Source organism: Tiliqua scincoides, chromosome 11 (assembly GCF_035046505.1).
Source record: "Tiliqua scincoides isolate rTilSci1 chromosome 11, rTilSci1.hap2, whole genome shotgun sequence".
NCBI lineage: Eukaryota > Metazoa > Chordata > Lepidosauria > Squamata > Scincidae > Tiliqua > Tiliqua scincoides.
The window spans coordinates 5,573,382-5,592,786 of NC_089831.1; the positions used below are offsets into that span (position 1 = coordinate 5,573,382).

Genomic DNA, 19,405 nt, shown 5'->3' on the forward strand with positions numbered 1-19,405 from the left:
AGCCTGCAGAGCGGGCAAAACTGAAAAGGGAAACAAACTTGGGGCAACCGAGCGAAGGGAGAGGAGGGCAGTGAGCTCAGGGCGGAGGGAAGCAGCCCGCCCTCCCCACACAGGGAGTCTCAGAGAGAGCCTCCATTTTCTTTAGAGCGACAGCAGCTTCAGTGCCCCTCTCCAGGCTGTCTGGCTCAGAGGCGTGCCCACAGAGACGGCTCGGAGTGCCCTCTCTGGCACGCGTGCCATAGGTTCGCCACCACTGCTCTATGAGAACCCACTTGATGAGACTTACCAAAGGGGTGATCGAAAAAAGTCATATCTTTATTTATTTGCTAAAACCTGGATCCATTTCTCCTAATGAAGCAGCCCTAATGAATAGTCTCGAGGCTTGAGGGGCTTCGTTCTCCTTCCCCCACCACCTGGCACTGATGGGAAACACACACCAGAAAAAAGACTTTCCAGCATTGAGCTTCCCAAATTGACTCAGGCCTGAAAACTGCAGGAGCTCAGCTCTTTGCAGGGCACACAGCAGCTATCTGGTTTTGGAACAGCCTCAGGGCTGGAGGCATGAGTTATCTTTCGCTCACCCATGTTTACTTTGTAGGATCTGAGGGACCCAGCAGAATAGGGTCACACCCACCAAGGGGGTCCCGACCCACAGTTTGGGAAACACTGAATAGAATACTTAGGCAGGGAACACATTTCCATCCAAGACATAAGAACAAGAAAGCCCAAACAAGCAATAGTGTCCACTTCAGGTCCTCTGGCACTTTCCCAGCCCAATCTGGCATCCATGACCACCAATCTCCAAACCAATTCTCTGCCTTAGCCATCCATCCCAGAGATGGCTTGAGGCCCAAAAGGGAGTGACAAGGGCCAGGGCAGGGCAAGGCAGGGCAAAGACTGCAGGGCAGAGGTTTGGCACATCACATGAGCAAAACCACCAGAGCAGTTCTGGTGAGGGCCAGTATAAAGTGGATTGGCACATACACGATTCTGTACTTCAAAAGTGCCATGTGGCCTGCTGGGGATTTGCCACTCCTGATATACCGTAACAGACGGAGGTTGCAGTCATGAAATTGTAAGGCGCTTGCTTCTTGGGAGGAAAGCTATGGGAAGCCTAGACAACTTAGTGCAAAGCCGAGGCATCACCTTGCCGACAAAGCTCGGTATAGTCAAAGCTATGGTTTTCCCAGTAGTAACGTATGGCTGTGAGAGCTGGACCATAAGGAGGGCTGAGCGCTGAAGAACAGACGCTTTCAAATGATGGTGTTGGAGAAGACTTTTGAGAGTCCCCTGGACTGCAAGGAGACCAAATCAGTTCGTCCTATAGGAAATCAACCCTGACTCTTCACTGGAAGGACAGACGCTGAAGCTGAAGCTTCAGCACTTTGGCCATCTCATGAGAAGGGAGGACTCCTTAGAAAAGACCCTGATGCTGGGAGAAATTGAAGGCAAAGGGAGAAGGGGACGGCAGAGGATGAGACGGTTAGATAGTGTCACGGAGTCAATGAACAGGAAAGGACAAACTCTGGCAGTTAGTGGTAGGCAGGAGGGCCTGATATGCTGTGGTCCATGGGGTTACGAAGAGTCGGACACGACTTAACGACTGAACAACAAGTTCCAATTTGAAAAGAAAATTAACTCTTTTCCCCCTGCCCCCAACCTAGTGAGAGAGATTCAGACACCTTTATTAGGCATTATTAAGCATACCAAAAAAAAAAAAAACATACAGAAGTGCACAAGCATAACATAGCAAACTACAAATAACACCTATAACCAAACACTTCAGAGAGAAGGGGCACGCTTCAGATTAGTCGCCACGATTTGTGAGATAAATGTGGCTATCTGAGAGACAATGTCAAAATCATTGGAGGTTAATATAAATTGCAATCTAGCAAAATCCTCAGCAAGGGCGTTAAGGTGAAATTGAAGGGTCAGACATTTCCTTCTGGCCTCATTGTGAAGCGGACAATGAAGAAGGAGGTGGTCTAATGTTTCTACAGCCCGCTGAGGACAGGGACAAATTCTTTCCTGAAAAGGAATGCCATTAAATCTACCCCAAAGAACAGAAGATGGAATAGAGTTACAACGGGCCATAGAAAAGGCCCTTCTAATCTTTGGGCATTCCAAAATATAGAGATAATTGGGAATTTCGCCTACTTTAACTGGTAAGTGATAAAATAAAGGTGAACAAGTTTTATTGGCTGCAGATAAAATATTGGAGGAGTGAATATCCAGGAGTCTCCCTTTAATGAGCCTGAGAGCCTCGGCTTGGGACAGATGACCAAGTAAGTCAGGCTCAACTCCCAATGGTTTTATTTTTGCACTCCAGAGAAATAAGGGTCAACAAGGAGGTGATATAAAAGAGTGTTAGGGTCTGAATTATAGAATATTTTGAGCCAAAATATTGAGCTTCTTTCACAGTAAAGGTGGCAAATTTATTCCGGCGGCGTTGAAGGCCTTCAATGCGAAATGCTCCCCCCTATTATTATATGGGGTTCCACTTTGGATTGGGTCATTCAATAATTCACTAGAGCAGATTCAATCAACTTTCTGAAGAAGCACACTGGGTTTGCCCCGGTGTGTGTCTTATGTGGTGCTCTGTCTTGAATCAGGCCAAATCCAACTTGAAACACTGGCGTGGATTAGAGCGATTAAATTTTGGCTCAAAATATTCTATAATTCTGACCCAACCTAGTGTCAGAGAGATGATGTGGCCCTCCTGCTAAATATTTGCCCACCCCTGCGAAAGGCCATTCCACGTAATCAGACTCACCTCCATGATCAACTTCTTGGCCCACCAGTATTCGGAAATGACTGCTAGTACTGGACAGGACAGGACCAACTGCCAGTACTGAGTGAGCTCACTGCCCAGTGATCTCCTGTAGCATCGTTTGAAGTTCTTGGTCTCCATGGATGTCGGAATCCTGGCATTGTTACACGGGTCTGTGTCAGAGCTGGGGGGGGGGAGGCTGAAATCTGGCATCAGAGGCTGTGTTTGGGGCTGCTTGAATTGAAGCGGAAATGCCCCTTTGGCCAGGGAGGGGAAAGAGGCAGTGACCAACCCATTCTCCTTTCATGGAGACTCTGAGTTTGCCTACATTGGGAAGCCTTAGGGTAGCCCCTGCGGCCTGGAACTTTGGTTCTGCGTTGCAGAATCCGCTCTCTTCGGGGCTGAGTTTGGTTATCTGAGCAATGAACTCTTCTTTGCCGAAGACCGAATGCCACCACCAGTGCCGGTGCGGGCTGCCCACGTCTTTGTACTGCATCTATCAGAACAGCCCGACACACAGAACAGCAGGAAGGCCGGGCCAGGCCCAGACTGCACCACTGCCTGAAAGGGTGCCATTGATCCATTACCCAAAGATCATGGCAGTGAGTCTGCACTAAGACCAGGTAGCCTATCAAGAGAGCCCTGCCCCCTGCTCCAGTCCTGTTTCCACTCACTGTTAATATTCTCCAAATGCCAGGGGTCTTAGCTGATGATTCTACGGAGGAGGAGGACAAGGGAGGGGCAGAGGATGGCTGGTGGGGCAGCACCTTCGAAACAAGGGGAAAAAGGGGCATTCTGAAGAGGGCAGTCCTGGGTTTTAATTCTGGCAACTGTCTCAGGAGGTGGCTGGTGCTATTTGTTGTCATTTCCAAGACACCTCAATCTGTGATGGCTCCATTCAGAAGTTACAGAAATGCCCAGATGGCTCCTGCAGCTTTCATGTGCAAAGTATTGCGGGGGGGGGGGGGAGGCTCGATGAGACCTCGAGTACAGCACTCTCCAGCACAGGTGGGTTCACAAACACACCCCTTGCAAAAGGCAGTGGATGCTACTGGGCCGCCACGGCTCAGACAAGCACAGCAAAACAGTGCCACCTCCCAGATGCACACAGAACAGCAGATGTGCTCCTTTCCACCCCTCCAACCTCCCTTGGCTGCCAGCTTGGGGGGGGGGCAAATCCTCCAGATCGGGCCTCCTGTTGCCATTTCACAGCACTCAGAGTAGTTCAGATGCCCGATCCCTGCCAAGCGAGCAGAGTTGGGTTCCCAGGGCAGAAAAGGATGGGAGTTCTGGTCACCCAGCAGTCCTGGTGATATTTAATAAATCATCAGAACTCCTCCCACCCCCGAAAAAAAATAGTTGCCTGTATGTCTCTGAGGATGTTCAGATGAGCTGAATTGCCCCCCAAGCCACCAGGGGAGCGATGGTTTTGTACCGGATCAGGTGCTGAGAGTCTTCTTCCAAACCAGTCACATACTCACTGAAAGAGGCAGAAAGCAAGCAGGCTTACAGCACAAGCCTAGGCATGTCTACTCAGAAGTAAGTCTCATTGTGCTCAATTGCACTTACTCCTAGGAAAGTGGGCATAGGATTGCAATCCCAACCATGCTAATTTGGGAATAAGCTCCATTACACCTCATGGAACTTTCTTTCAATGGGGGTAGGAAATCACACCCACACACACATTGTATGTTGCATGTTTTGGTTCCATGACTGTTGCATGTTTGTTCCTGAGACTTTAAAAAATTCACTTTGGGCACAATCCTAACCCACTTTCCAGCACTGAAATAGCTGTGCCAGTGGGGCATGTGCTGCATCCTGCAGTTGGGGGGGGGCAGTCACGGAGGCCCCCTCAAGGTAACACAACATTTGTTCCCTTACCTCGGAGGTGCATTGCCCTTCTGTCAGTCAGTTGGTTAGGATTGCAGCCTTTGTCTCTCTGCCTCACCAGCCTCCACTTCCCACACACACCCGCCCAAGATGGCATCCATCATAACACAAACACACCTGTGTTCAGATTTGGGACTCTCCAAAAGTCTCCAACAGACTCAACCCCATCCAAGTGAGAGTGAATGCTGGTTTCATGATGTGGATGGATTCAGACCCCTTGGCCAAAGCAATCTGGGGCAAGGCTGGCATTCACCAGCCATCTAAAACAGCCATTTTCATCTCACAGCACACTCTGAAGGCGCTCAAAATGCTCAAGGCACATCATCGGTTTTGGGACAATTGACACCGCACTGCCGGTGGGGGGCTCACATCCCCCAGTGACCCTACTAATAAATGACCCTCCCACAAACTCCCGTGGCACACCAGCAGACCATTCTCCGCACACTTATGTGCCACAGTAGTGTGGCTGAAAATCACTGATCTAAAAGCTCAAAGGGGTGAAGCCCAAGAACCATGTGGTTTTCTGCATCAAAGGTGCCCAACTGTCCCAGCTTCTGACCTCTGCTCGTTGGTCTCCGGCTCCACCAGGATGTTCTCTTGCTCCTCCTTCACCCGCAGGGACACAAAGGAGTCCAGGTCAGGCTTGGGAACTGCAAGGAAGAGCGGGGAGCACAAACACACACGCACATGGGGAACAAGGTTGTGCTGTTTCACTGCACTGACCCGAAGAAGAGCCCTGTTGGCTCAGGCCAAAGGCCCCTCTTGTCCAGCTTGTTTGCTGGAGTCTCTTCTTCTAAAAATAAAAAAATAAAAAATTGGAAGCCATTGGGGGCAGGGAACCAGGCTTTCATTCTTCTGGTCATATCAACCACTTTGTGGACTTTGGTTGGAAAGCAATATATAAATCCTCTTAACAATACAGGTGGGACCTCGGCATCCACTGATTTGACTCACCACTGCTACTGGGATCCACCTTTAAATGCCTTGTAACAAGGAGAAAAATCCCTTGTTTTTCCCATTTGCCAAAATTTCCCATTTCACAAAATCCCATTTCCTACCTTTGTGCTGTGAAATAATTAGAATTTCATTCCACTAGATTCCATTATTCACCCCACCTAGTGGCTGAATGCCGTTTCTCAAACTGTGGGTTAGGACCCACCAGGCTTCCAAGTGGCTAGTTGCACGGGCTTCCAAGGACTGGCTTTCCTCTCTCCCCTGTTACTGTGTGCGGATGTTCAAACCAAGCCCAGGTGGAATCCACTGGCCTGGCCTTTGTCTTCGTTTTGGATATTCATTTTGTTCCCTCTTCTGTTCTCTTCAGTGCCCCAGACTTCTATTTCTACTCCATACTGTTAATTGCACGTTCCAGCAATGCAAAAACACACATGATCCAGGGCCATGTGTTCCAGACACACATGAAACTAGCAGGGGGGGAGCTGATTGGAACCTGGGAATTCTGAGAACTGAACTGGGTGATCTGCTGCTGGGACCTGGTCTTTTGGGTCTGAAGGTATAAGTTTCACTTCCCTGGGTTTGGATTGTACTAACACATTGTCAGGAATATGTGCAGTTCAGGCCTAGCAGCATTGCAAAGCCTGAACCAAAGTAACCCAGTAACCTAGAAGTGGCTTGCATCCTAGCTGCAAGGAATTTACAACTCAATGGAAGGGGATAATGTAGCACCTCAGTAGCCAGAGAGGCGCCCAGGAATCCCCATTGGGGAGGGGGAGAACGAAGAGGGCTAGCATCCAGCCCCACTTCAAGAAGATTCTGTCCCCAAGAGTTCTGATTGGTCAGTTCAAATAAGTACAGAATCACCCCATCCTGTTGGCATGAGAAGTGTAAGAACAGAGCCCAGGGGGGTGTGTTGGTCTTTTTTTCCTTTGCCTTTTGCCTTGTCTCTTGGTGGTAAAGGTGGTGGGTGCACATCCTGCCCCACCAGGACCATGTGGCCTCATAGGTAACTGGGCTAAAGGTCTACAAAAGAAGCTGACCCGGGTGAGAGTTAGAAAATAATAGAGATAGCCAGTTAGCTTTATTATTTCAATGCTGATATGTTTCCTAGAAGTTTTTATGCCTCTAGCATTTGCTGACTTTTGTAACTTTTGTAACCCTATGTACTTAATAAAGTAAAAATCCTTTTACTATGTTGTTTCATTGTCTGTTGGGGACAAAGGTTCAGAATCCTGGCTAGCCGTTCAGCAAGCTACCAAAAATCCTCATTGTGGACTAGTAACTTGAGGACTGAGACTTTAAGTAAAGAAAGTGCTCAATGCCTACAAGGGATATAGTTAAGCCTAGAGGGTCCCAGTGTCCCTGGACTGAGGCACTGGCACATACAGGGTGGTGGCAGTTCTACCGAACAGGGGTTCTTGAAGCTCTAGGATTCAGGAATCAAGAACTCTGAGCACCCAAATCCCTGGGAGTGTAAGACGAAGTATACGACACACATGTTCTCATTCATACAGGGAGCATGTGGGGCAACGTTCTGTATGGTGTCTTGATTGTTTTTTATTAGGCTAATAAAGTTTTTTAAAAAATAATAATACATTTTGGTGCTTCTGGAGAAGACCTGGGCTGCATTTCCACTACAGCTTTAACCCACGGTCAGTGCACTTCTCTCCCTCCAATGCATTCTGGGTGGGGGGGCTGTCGTTTGTTGAGGAATCTGGGACAGTGACCACCCAGCTCCGTGCCTCGGGGCAAAGACCCATTATGGCGCCCCCTGCAGGATGATGCCACCTCCCAAGCGCAAATCAGCTTTCATTTCCATCCACCCAGCCAGAATTGTGCAAATTCCAAACCAGTCTTTGTGGGTACAAAAACCTGGGAGCCTCCGAACTGACTTGAAGTCAATCGGACCCACACCCGCTCCCGGCAGCCCAGCCAGAGACAATCTCACTGCAGATCTCCTCACCCAACGGCCTCTGTTCAGGGCTTATTTTTTACACGAAGCGCTCTCTGCTCAGGCCCCAGGTGACATCCTGCTAATTACCTGGACAGGTCAGCCTTCCCCACATTAGACCATGGCTGCAAAACTAACCATGCTTTCCTGAGAGTAAACCCCATTGAACAAAATCGGTCTTACTTCTGAGTAGACCTGGTAAGGATTGTGCCCCATCTCTCTGACTCCCCCTTCCTGCTTCTCGGGTAAGATGAATTCTGAAATGTTACATGTTCAAGGGGGGAGTAAACTGACATGTCCTTGCAGAGGTGGATCTGGAAGGGAGCAAGTGGGGCAAATTCCCCAGGTGTGAGGCCAGGCTAGCTGGAGAGGGGTGCTGATGCAATGCACCCCCCCCTCCCGGCTTGGATCCCTGTTAAAAACAAAAAAAATTGGTTGTGTTGGCGAAGCGCTCGTCTTCGCAGCTTTTTTTTTACAAGCCGTAGCATGTTTGGGGCTTAGGGAGGCCAATTTGCTTTTCCCCGCCCCCTGAGCCACGGAGCTTCCATCCTGCAGCCTCGCTGGCCCTCCTCAGCCTTCTTTGCAGCTTTCTTCCAAGCCACAGTGTGCTGAGGGTTGCCTTTCCTGCTCCTCCTTTACCTGGATGGTCCAGTGTTTGCTTTTTTGTCAGTGCTCAGGTGCTCCTCTGTTCATCAGCCAATGACATGTATTCAGATGTGCTTTCCCCTGCCCCCTGACCTCCTGTCCTACTGTTCCCATCCTGCTGGCATCCTTTTTTACTTCCCGGCACCAGAGCATTGCTGGAGTTCAACAGAAAGCATCGCCCATCCGTAAGCAGGAGGAAAGAAACCTGTATTTCCTTTCTTGGGAAGCGGGTAGAGGCAAGATGGAGCAGTGCTTTCCATGCTGGTGTCTCTGGACAGTCAGTGCTTTTCCATGCTGGAGTCATCTAGCAGGACTCTTCCTCTGTCTTATGTCTACTGCTGGACTAGATGGGCCTTGGTCTGATCCTGCTGGACTCGTCCCTCTGCTCTTCAGTGAACCATCCACACAGATCCCTATTGTTCTCAGTCTAGGTGCTTTCCAATGCTGGTGTCTGTGGACCAATCCAGCAGGGCTCTACCAATGCTCGGATGTGAACTGTTCATGCCTATTATTGGGTGGTCTCAGTGCTTTCCAAGCTGGTGTCTCTGCACTGATCCAGCAGGGCTCTTCCTATGTCTACTGCTGCAAATCTAGCCTTTTGTGCTGTTGTGCTGCTTTTCCCCTGGGGGCTGGGGATAAGAATAGGCCCTCAGTTTGGCTGTACTTGTCGTAAGAGGCAACTAAACAGCCACCGGGTAGATGGGACTCATCAGCCTGGGAAGGCAGCTCATCTGAGAGAAGGAAAACTCTGATCCCAAACCTCCACTGCCTTGTGGCTACATCCAGTTATGGAAAAGGCTTCAGGAATCAACCCTGAGGCAAAATCTGGAGCCGGAGTCCCTGAGGCAGTTCATGGCTGAACACAGTCACGTTCTGGCAACTCCTGCGATGCCGCTGGAACCAACCGTATTGGCCTCTGCCTTTCCATTGGACCATTTCAGCGACGTGGAGAGGGGGGATTTGCTGCATGGGTAACAGCCTATCCTCCATACCTACTTTACCCAGGCTTCGCGCACTGGAGAGGACACTCTGTTCCAGAACCACCATTCAGAGCGTGACACCATAGTCTTCCGAGACTGAAGGATGCCAACAAGCTGCTTTTCAGCACTGCGCTGTGTCCCTTTGGCAGCTCTATGTGGGAAACCTCTGCAGCTACAAAACACAGGACCATGTTGAGGTTTTCCCCAATATTAACATTAACAGCACATGCATGCTGGAGAATAATGCAACCACTCAGAAGAATTCTCATTATGTACGCATCCTGCAGACATCTATTCGTGATACTCAACAGAAGGGTCCATCGAGTTCCATATTCTTCATTTTATTCATTGAAAATTAACCTAACATCATACATGGTGTGTTTTTAAAAAAAATAAAATCACATCGTTTTAAATCAAAGTAACACAAAGAAAACATTTAATTAATTAATTAATTAATTAATTAATTAATTAATTGGAGGACTCCAAAATTTTCCACTCCCCGAGTGACATTGCCCCAGCCGACAAAAGGGTCCCCTATATAACCAATAAAAATAACCCATAACCCATGTAAATGAGAGAGACCATCTGATTGCGCAGAGCAGAAATGGCCAGTGGAACAGAGAGGTCGGCATCTGCAGCCAGCTTCCAGTGTTGATCTTGAAAAACTTGGACCTATTCAGAATGCATCAGAGGAAGAAGTTCAAAGAAAGGAGGATGGAGGCCAGGTGGCTCAGAACTGCAGTGCGAAGAGAAATGAGTGAGGTGAGGAAGATATGAAGTTCCTAAGAACTAAGAGAGCCAGGGACCATCTTGCATCTGGCTGGGGAGGGGGGGCGGGGGAATGCTACATTTGATCAAGAGGGCAAAGAAGTCTAAACATCTGTTTCCTCTGCCAGTGTTCCAGAAAGCCAAAAACCAGGTGGGTCATCAGAGTGCAGCTGGTCTGGTGGGGGAACCTAGGGTTCTTTTCTCCACCTCGGTGGGCACCACCACTGGACAGGAGAAGACGACAGTGCCACTGGGGGAGGCAATGTTCTCCTCACAGCTAAAGGAAAGTTCTGGTTTCCCAAGAACCAGTGACCGAGGCCCCTGGCTGAATACCCAGCTTTCAGGGTACGGGAGAGGGTGGCAAAGAGGTAGTCTGTGCCAGACACTGCCCTCAAGCAAGAATGCTGGGTCTCGTTGTCCCAGGAGTCCTTTCTCCTGTTCCATACGCTCAAATTTTCCATGGCAGGAGGTGTGGTCTGGAGGTTGAGTTGTTGCCCTGCCTGAAGGAGCTAAGTGGGAGTAACTCTTGTCACAGCTTGGATGGGGGACTGAATCTGCAGAGTAGCCCTTGTTAGAGAACAGAGCCATGGGGAGTCCCTGTGATAAGCTGCCAGGAGACGGTGGAGGAGTGTGGAGGTCCTCAGCTACCAAGACTGAATAACAGCCTGGCTGATTTGCCACTGCTCCCGCAGGAAGCTTGGAAGGCATGTGAGCTCTGCAGCAAAAAGAAGGATGACCCCACCCTGAAGGGAAACATCTGGAAATGAAGGCATTTTGAAATTTCTCTTGCCAGCCAGGCAGAGGAAGGAGGAATTTGTGACTCTGCCTCTGGAAAGGGGTGGTCAAATTCATACTCGATCAATAGAGCAAAAATGGCTCAACTCCTGTTTGCTCTTGCAGACTTCCTGGGAGCAGAGCAAATGCGGCCCCCTGTGCAAAAGACTCTGGGGCTAACCAGGTGGAAGAATGTGGAAATCGTCACTCCACCTTGGCTGGGCACCACCAGTGAGTATGCTGATGCCTGACGTTATGGAAATGGGTGGGAAAAGCTGAAGACAGACAGGAAGACTCTTCTCTCCAGCATCTCCATAGAATGGGAAATGAACACTTTCCCATACACAGAGGTGCTCACGTCCCTGATCCGCAATCTTCTCCACATATCTAAAGGAGAGACCTGGTTTCCCAAGAGCCAGGGTTCAGGGAGCCTTCCGGGTTCAGGGGAGGCTGACTGAGGGATGCTCAGTGCCAGGGAAGGACCTCAAGCAATACTGCCGGGTCCCTTTGACCAGGGTCTGCCCAAGGGCTGTGTTGGAGGGCATGCAGGTCCACCAGGTAGATGACTTGGATCTCCTATTCCAAAAGGATAGGAGGTCCAAGTTCACAACAAGGAGGACGGAGACCCGATGGCTGGCACTCAAGGGCAGGAGGCAAGCACCAAAGATATGGAAGAAAAAACATTCCCCCCTCCCCCCACACACACACACACATTCACTCACTTGCTTAGAATGCACTGAGAGTCTTGGATCAAAACTTGTTACTCGACCAAGTACTCTGTGTCAGAGTAAGAAAAGATAACCGCCTCTATGCCTTTATTTCTACTGGTAGGAACACGGTAGCCTCCATGTAATTGGTTTTAACGACTCTTGTATGACTGGACACCATTTTGTCATTTTTCAAAAGAACCGCACTAGAAGCATGCTTGAGGCATGCTAGAAGTGTCACTTCCTCCTATCTCTCAAGCATCTCCATAGGACAGGAAATGAACAATTTCCCATACACGGAGGTGTCCCCATCCCTGATCCGCAATCTTCTCCTCACATCTAAAGGAAAGACCTGGTTTCCCAAGAGCCAGGGCTCGGGGAGCCTTCAGGGTTCAGAGGAAGCTGGCTGAGGGGTGCTCAGTCCCAGGGAAGGACCTCAAGCTGTACCGCCGGGTCCCTCTGAGTGCGTCTGGTCAAGGGATGTGTTGGGGGGCACTGCCTCTTTCTCTTCCCTGATCAGTTTTTCTTCTATCACCTGCAGATCCCCCAGGCTGACCTGGGCACCCCAGGTATATATATATATACTGTACCTCCAGGTATATACCACCCATAGGTATAGTTCACAGAGCAGGAGCTGGGAAGGTTTGACAGTGACTCCCTACCTAGTGCTGTGTCCTGAGGGCCAGGGTCCTGGAGCGCCTGATAACGGAGGGACTGCTGGACTTGGACACAGCCAGGGAGGTGGGTTTGACTCTGGGAAGGAGTGTGTAAAAATTACACTCAGGAAATTTGGCAAAAAAGACTCTTGCAGTCTTCCAGGCAGCAAAGGGGTCACCTGGGACCAAGACTATGCAGCCGGTCGGGTGGCAGAAAGTGGAGAGCTAAACTCCACCTCGGCTGGGCACCACCAGTAAGTATGCTTATACTTGATGTTCTGGAAATGCTGGACATGCTGGGGAGCTAAAGGGAGATTCTCCTCTCCAGCATCTCCATAGAATTGGGTAGTGAACACTTTCCTACACACAGAAGTGCCCACACCCCTGGGGAGCAATCTTCTTCCCACATCTAAAGGAGAGACCTGGTTTCCCAAGAGCCAGGGCTCAGGGGATCCTTGGGGAGGCTGACCGAGGTCAGGGGAGGCTGACCGAGGCAAGGGGAGGCTGACCGAGGGGTGCTCAGAGCCCGGGGAAGACCTCAAGCAATACTGCTGGGTCTCTTTGACCAGAATCTGGCTAAGGAGTCTTTTGGGCGGCAATTCCCTGCTGGAGGGCGCTGCCTCTGTCTGTTCCCTGACCAGATTCTCTTCTATCACCTGCAGGTCCCCCAGGGTGATGAGCTGGGCCTCCTTTTCGTAAAGGAACGGAGGTCCAAGTGCAGACTCAGGAGCATCAAGGCTCGGTGGCTGGCGCTCCAGCGCAGGAGGGATACATCCCAGGTGAGGAAGAAAAACACTCCTGCACAGACATACGGAAGGAGAGAGTGCACCAAAATGGAATTTCAGTAGAGAATCGGTAGGGAGCCAGAGAGCCTTCCTTTGGGTTCTGTGGAGGTGCTGCATGGGAGCTGTCCCTTGGGGACCTCAAGGGAGATTCTCCTCTCCAGCATCTCCATAGGATGGGTAGTGAACACTTTCCTACACACAGAAGTGCCCACACCCCTGTGGAGCCATCTTCTCCCCACATCTAAAGGAGAGACCTGGTTTCCCAAGAGCCAGGGCTCGGGGATCCTTCAGGGTTCCGGCGAGGCTGGTTGAGGGGTGCTCAGAGCCCGGGGAGGACCTCAAGCAATACAGCTGGGTCTCTTTGACTGGGTCTGACCCAGGGCTCTGTGGGGGGGGCACTTCTCTTTTGGGGGGCGCTTCTCTTTTGGGGGGCACTGCCTCTGTCTGTTCACTGACAGTTTCTCTTCTATCATATGCAGGTCCCCCAGGCTGATGACTTGGACCTCCTACTTCTAAAGAGTAGGAGAGCCAAGTTCGCAGCACAGAGAGCGGAGGCCTGGTTGCTCTCATTTGAAGAAAGGAGTCAGTCACCAAAGGATTATGAAGAAACGCCCCCCCACACAGACATACATAGAGCCTTCAGCGTACAGGAGAGGCAGGCTGTGGGGTGCCCAGTGGCAGGGAAAGACCTCAAGTCTCCCTGCATCTTCAGCTGGTAATAGACTCGATCGTCTCACGGATCTTGACATCCATGGACGCTGTTTCCTGCTGCTTAGAGGTGGAGCCAAGAAGTTGCTCATTTGGGCCTTCGAAGGATCATCCACCTCCACACCACTGTCTCAGCAGGCTGGCTTTGTTGATCATTACAGTCCACACTGATCACATAATTGATGGGATCTGGGTGTTGTGGGAGCCCCACTGGTTTCCTGGGGATCTCAGAGAATCACATGCAAACGCAGCCAGAGATCTGGTCAAACTGCTTCTCAAGACTGTCTTGGAGCTTGTTGTGTTTGATGTCGAGCCAGACGGCCTGAATGATGCTGGCACGAGTCTGTGTGTGAACGCCCAGCAAGCGAGCCAGACAGGGTCCGGTTTGTACTATGCAGGCTGGTGGTCCAGCCTGAGCAGCAGGGTGCATTTCACCTGGACACTGCCTGGGAACTTGGCCTGGAAGCCATCAGTCTCTTGGGTTGTGGGCATCTGGTTCCACTCTACCAGATGGTTTTTTGGGCTGTACAACTCTTTGTCCAGTTCCATTGCTAGGCTCTTGGGTCATTCAAGAGTTTGCCCTCCACACAAAGTTCCCATGAGGCTCTGTGTTCCCCACCTTCAGATTCCTCCTCGCCAGGTGTAAAGGTGTTGCAATGTCAATACGCAGTTTCTGCTTTTGCGTTACAGGTTCCTTGGCTGCCTCCTGGATCTCCATCCTCCTGTGGAAGATGTTCAGATCCGGCTTCCATCCAAAATCAGCAAATCCATGAGGGCCTGAGACTCTGCGACTAGCTCACGAATTCTCTGTGTTAGGACCTTGTCTGCCATCTTTTCAGTCCTCGTCACTGGGTCAGCGATGGAGGCCGCTGGATCTGTGGAGCAAGTAGGCACTTCCGGAAGGGATCGATCATAGACGGTGGCATTCCAGGTCTCGGTGGAGAAGCTGTTCCATATGGAGGACCTGAGGGGGACCCCACTTGCAATCCTGCCACAGGCATCCAGACACCAGACAGCATCCCAGGGTGTTGGAACTGAGCTCCATTCCCCACTGGTCAGTATGGGGTGGCCCCGGCCAGGCTGGGTCCTCGCAGGAACTCACCTCCTCCCAGCCACAGTCGGAGCAGCCTGTGAAGAAACAGAGACAGAGCTCCTGTTAGAAGGACTTTCTACAGGGGGTGAAGGAACAAGACCCCATCAAGATTCAGCTGTTTTTGCTCAGCAACCCCTAAGTCCCTGCACTTCTCTTGGCAACCAGGGCAGGGCAGGGCAGGGCAGGGCAGGGCTGGAACCGGGAGACAGGCGCACTCAGCTTCACACGCCCCGAGAGCCCACCATCTGGGATGCAGCCCCTCAGAGAGGTGACACCCCATGCCCTCAGACTTTCCATGATCCTTCCTCTCTTCTTCGGCTCCACTTTCCCTTTGTCCACCCACAGCCTCCTTAAGCAGCTGCCCTACGGCACCACCACAGAACCAAAGGCAGGCTCCCTGGATCCCTCCCGATTCCCTGCTGATATTCTGCCTCACTGCACTCTCTCTCTCTGTATGTGTGTGTGTGTGGAGGGCTTTTTCTTTCTCACCTGGGGTGCTCGCCTCCTGTTTTCCAGTGCCAGCCACTTGGCCTCCGCCCTCCTCAGAGAACCTGGACCTCCTATTCTTTTCAAATAGGAGGTCCAAGTCCTCTGCCTGGGGGACCTGCATGAGATAGAAGAGAAACTGGTCAGGAAAGAGACAGAGGCAGTGCCCTCCAACAGAGAAGTGGCCCCCCCCCCACACACACAGAGCCCTTGGCCAGACCCGGCAGTAGTGCTTGAATACTCACTGGAGGTGCCCAGCCGAGGTGGAGTTTCCGCTTCCAGGTCCCTCCACCCTGCTAGATTCTACCCCTTCTTGGACATACATGGCCACCCGATCTCCATCACGCCCCTCCCTGTCCCTCCTATAGGGTTGATAACCTGGGATTGCTGTATGTCATTGGTTCAAGAGACATAAGAACAAGAAACCCCAAACAAGCAATAGTATCCACTTCAGTTCCTCTGGCACTTTCCCAGCCCAATCTGGGATCCATGACCATCAATCTCCAAACCAATTCTCTGCCTTAGCCATCCATCCCAGAGATGGCTTGAGGCCAAAAAGGGAGTGACAAGGGCCAGGGCAGGGCAGGGTAAAGACTGCAGAGGTTCAGCACATCACATGAGCAAAACCACCGGAGCAGGTCTGGTGAGGGCCAGTATAAAGTGGAGTGGCACAAACACATTTGCCAAGAACATAAGAACATAAGAACAGCCCCACTGGATCAGGCCATAGGCCCATCTAGTCCAGCTTCCTGTATCTCACAGCGGCCCACCAAATGCCCCAGGGAGCACACCAGATAACAAGAGACCTCATCCTGGTGCCCTCCCTTGCATCTGGCATTCTGACATAACCCATTTCTAAAATCAGGAGGTTGCGCATACACATCATGGCTTGTACCCCGTAATGGATTTTTCCTCCAGAAACTTGTCCAATCCCCTTTTAAAGGCGTCTAGGCTAGACGCCAGCACCACATCCTGTGGCAAGGAGTTCCACAGACCGACCACACGCTGAGTAAAGAAATATTTTCTTTTGTCTGTCCTAACCCGCCCAACACTCAATTTGAGTGGATGTCCCCTGGTTCTGGTATTATGTGAGAGTGTAAAGAGCATCTCCCTATCCACTCTGTCCATCCCCTGCATCCCCTGGGCCAAGGCCAAGGCCCAGTGTTTTTGCACCTGTTTACTTCAGTCAGTCAGCCTCCCCTGAACCCTGATGGCTCCCCAAGCCCTGGCTCTTGGGAAACCAGGTCTCTCCTTCAGATGTGAGGAGAAGATTGCGGATCAGGGATGTGGGAACCTCCATAGATGGGAAAGTGTTCATTTCCCATTCTATGGAGCTGCTTTAGAATAGTCTCGGGGCTTGAGGCAATGAGTAATCTTTCACTCACACGTGTTTTCACTGGAGGCTCTGTGGGACCCACCAGAACTTGGGTCAGGACCCACTTTGTGAGAAATCCACAGTGTGAGAAACCCTGACACCCACAGTGACCCACAGTGTGAGAAACCCTGACATCAAGTACTTGGTCAGGTAACACATTGCAATCCAAAACTCTCAGTGCACTCTGAGTGATTGATTGAATGTGTATGTCTGTTGGGGGGGGGGGGCGTTTCTTCTTCCTTACCTTTGGTGCTTGCCACCCACCAGGCCTCTGCCCTTCTTGCTGTGAACTTGGACCTCCAATTCTTTTGAAATAGGAAGTCCAAGTCATCAGCCTGTGGGACCTGCATGTGATAGAAGAGAAACTGGTCAGGAAAGAGACAGAGGCAGTGCTCTCCAACCAAGAGGTGAGCCCCCCCACAGAGCCCTTGGCCAGACCTGCTGAAAGGGACCTGGCAGTATTGCTTGAGGTCCTTCCCTGGCACTGAGCACCCCTCAGCCAGCCTTCCCTGAAGGCTCCCTGAACCCTGGCTCTTGGGAAACCAGGTCTCCCCTTCAGATGTGAGGAGAAGATTGCTCCTCAGGGACTTGGGAATCTCCGTATATGGGCAAGTGTTCATTTCCCATTCTATGGAGATTTTGGAGAGGAGAGTCTCCCTATATGTCCCCAGCGCATCCCATACCTTTCCATAACGTCTGGCATTGGCATACTCACTGGTGGTGCCCAGCTGAAGTGGAGTAACAATTTCCTCATTCCTCCACCTGGCCAGCCACAGAGTCTTTTGCACAGGGGGTCGCATTTTCTCTGCTGCCAGGAAGTCTGCAAGAGCCAACAGAAGTTGAGCCATTTTTGCTATATTTACTGAGTGTAATATTTATGCCCTCAGACTTTCCCTCCTCCTTTCTCTCTTCTTTCTGCCTTCACTTTCCCCTCAGTCCATCCAGAACCTCCTTAGGCAGCTCCCCTACAGCACCACCACAGAACCCAATGGCAGGCTCTCTGGTTCCCTACTGATTCCCTACCAATATTCCTTCTCAGTGCAAACTATCGGAGTAGTCAAACATAAGGCTCATGAACCGAATGTGGCCCCCGGAAGCAATTTATCCGTCCCCTGTTATAATTGGGCTGTCCCAGCTTGATAATTGGGCTCTCTCATACAAGATTTGCACATTTTCTCTTTTGTCATTTGCAGATAATGAGTTTCTATTTGAGAACAAAAAGTTTATTTCTGGCCACCATCTGCTTAATGACAACACTTTCTCCTTAATGACATCACTTCCAGCCCTCAGCAGGCACCATGAATGCTAACTTTGGCCCTCTAGATGAAATGCTTTTGACATCCAAGCCTTATATCAGTGGTTCCCAACCTGGGGTACGGATACCCCTGGGGGTACTTGCCAGGACCTTTAAGGGTACTTCAAAAGGAAATGAATAATGGCGGGAAAAGGCAGGTCTGAATTAGAATGCCTTGAAAGGTTGGCAAGGAAGGAAGATAAGGAAACAGATCAGGGAGGTGTCAAAGAGGGACAGGGTTGTAATCATGGAGGAATTCAATTATCCTCACATCGACTGGGTCAATTTGTGTTCTGGTCACGAAAGAGAGACCAGATTTCCTGACATTCTAAATGACTGTGCCTTAGAGCAGCTAGTTATGGAGCCCACCAGAGGACAGGTGACTCTGGATTTAATATTGTGCAGTACTCAGGAATTGGTTAGAGATGTAAACGTTACTGAGCCATTGGGGAAAAGTGACCATGCTGCAATATGTTTTGACATGCACATCAGGGGAAGAGTACCAAGCAAATCTGACGAAAAACTCTTTACTTCCAACGAGTGGACTTCCCTCAAATGAGGAGGATGGTTAAAAGGAGGTTGAAAGGAAAGGTAAAAAGAGTTAAATCTCTCCAGAGTGCACGGAGGCTGCTTAAAACAACAGTAATAGAGACCTAGTAGAAGTGTATACTGCAAAGCAAGAAGGGCTCAACTAAGTCCAGGAGGGTGCCCACATGGCTAACGAGCCAAATTAGGGAGGCTATAAAGGGCAAGGAGGCTTCCTTCCATAAATGGAAGGCTTGCCCTAATGAGGAGAATAAAAAGGAACATAAACTGTGGCAAAAGAAATGTAAGAAGGTGATATGGGAAGCCAAGAGAGACTATGAAGAACACATGGCCAGCAGCATTAAGGGGAATAATAAAAGCTTCTTCAAATATGTTCGAAGGAGGAAACCCACCAGAGAAGCAGTTGGTCCTCTGGATGGTGAGGGAGGGAAAGGGGAGATAAAAGGAGACTTAGAGATGGCAGAGAAATTAAATGAGTTATTTGCATCTGTCTTCACGGCAGAAGACATTGGGCAGATACTGCTGCCTGAACGGCCCCTCCTGACCAAGGAATTAATTAGGATAGAGGTTAAAAGAGAAGATGTTTCAGACCTAATAGACAAATTAAAGATTAATAAGACACTGGGCCCTGATGGCATCCACCCAAGAGTTATTAAGTAACTGAAGAATAAAGTTGCTGATCTCTTGACAATAATATGCAACTCATCCCTTAAAATAGACACGGTACCACAGGAGGATAGCAAATGTCACACCGATCTTTAAAAAGGGAAGGAAAGGGGACCGGGAAACTATTGGCCGGTCAGCCTAACATCTATTCCAGGTAAGATGGTGGAATATCTCATCAAAGATAGAATCTCAAAACACATAGACGAACAAACCTTACTGAGGGAGAATCAGCATGGCTTCTGTAAGGGTAACTCTTGCCTCACAAACCTTTTAGAATTCTTTGAAGAGGTCAACAGGCTTGTGGATGCAGGAGAACCCATGGACATTATATATCTGGACTTTGAGAAGGTGTTCGAC

At 50.2% G+C, this 19,405-nt stretch overlaps 1 pseudogene; it reads right to left on the bottom strand.

Annotated features, from left to right (window-relative positions):
- Positions 1-13,588: 13,588 nt before the first annotated feature.
- LOC136662430 (SWI/SNF-related matrix-associated actin-dependent regulator of chromatin subfamily D member 2-like) lies at positions 13,589-17,390 on the bottom strand (annotated as a pseudogene).
- Positions 17,391-19,405: the final 2,015 nt, after the last annotated feature.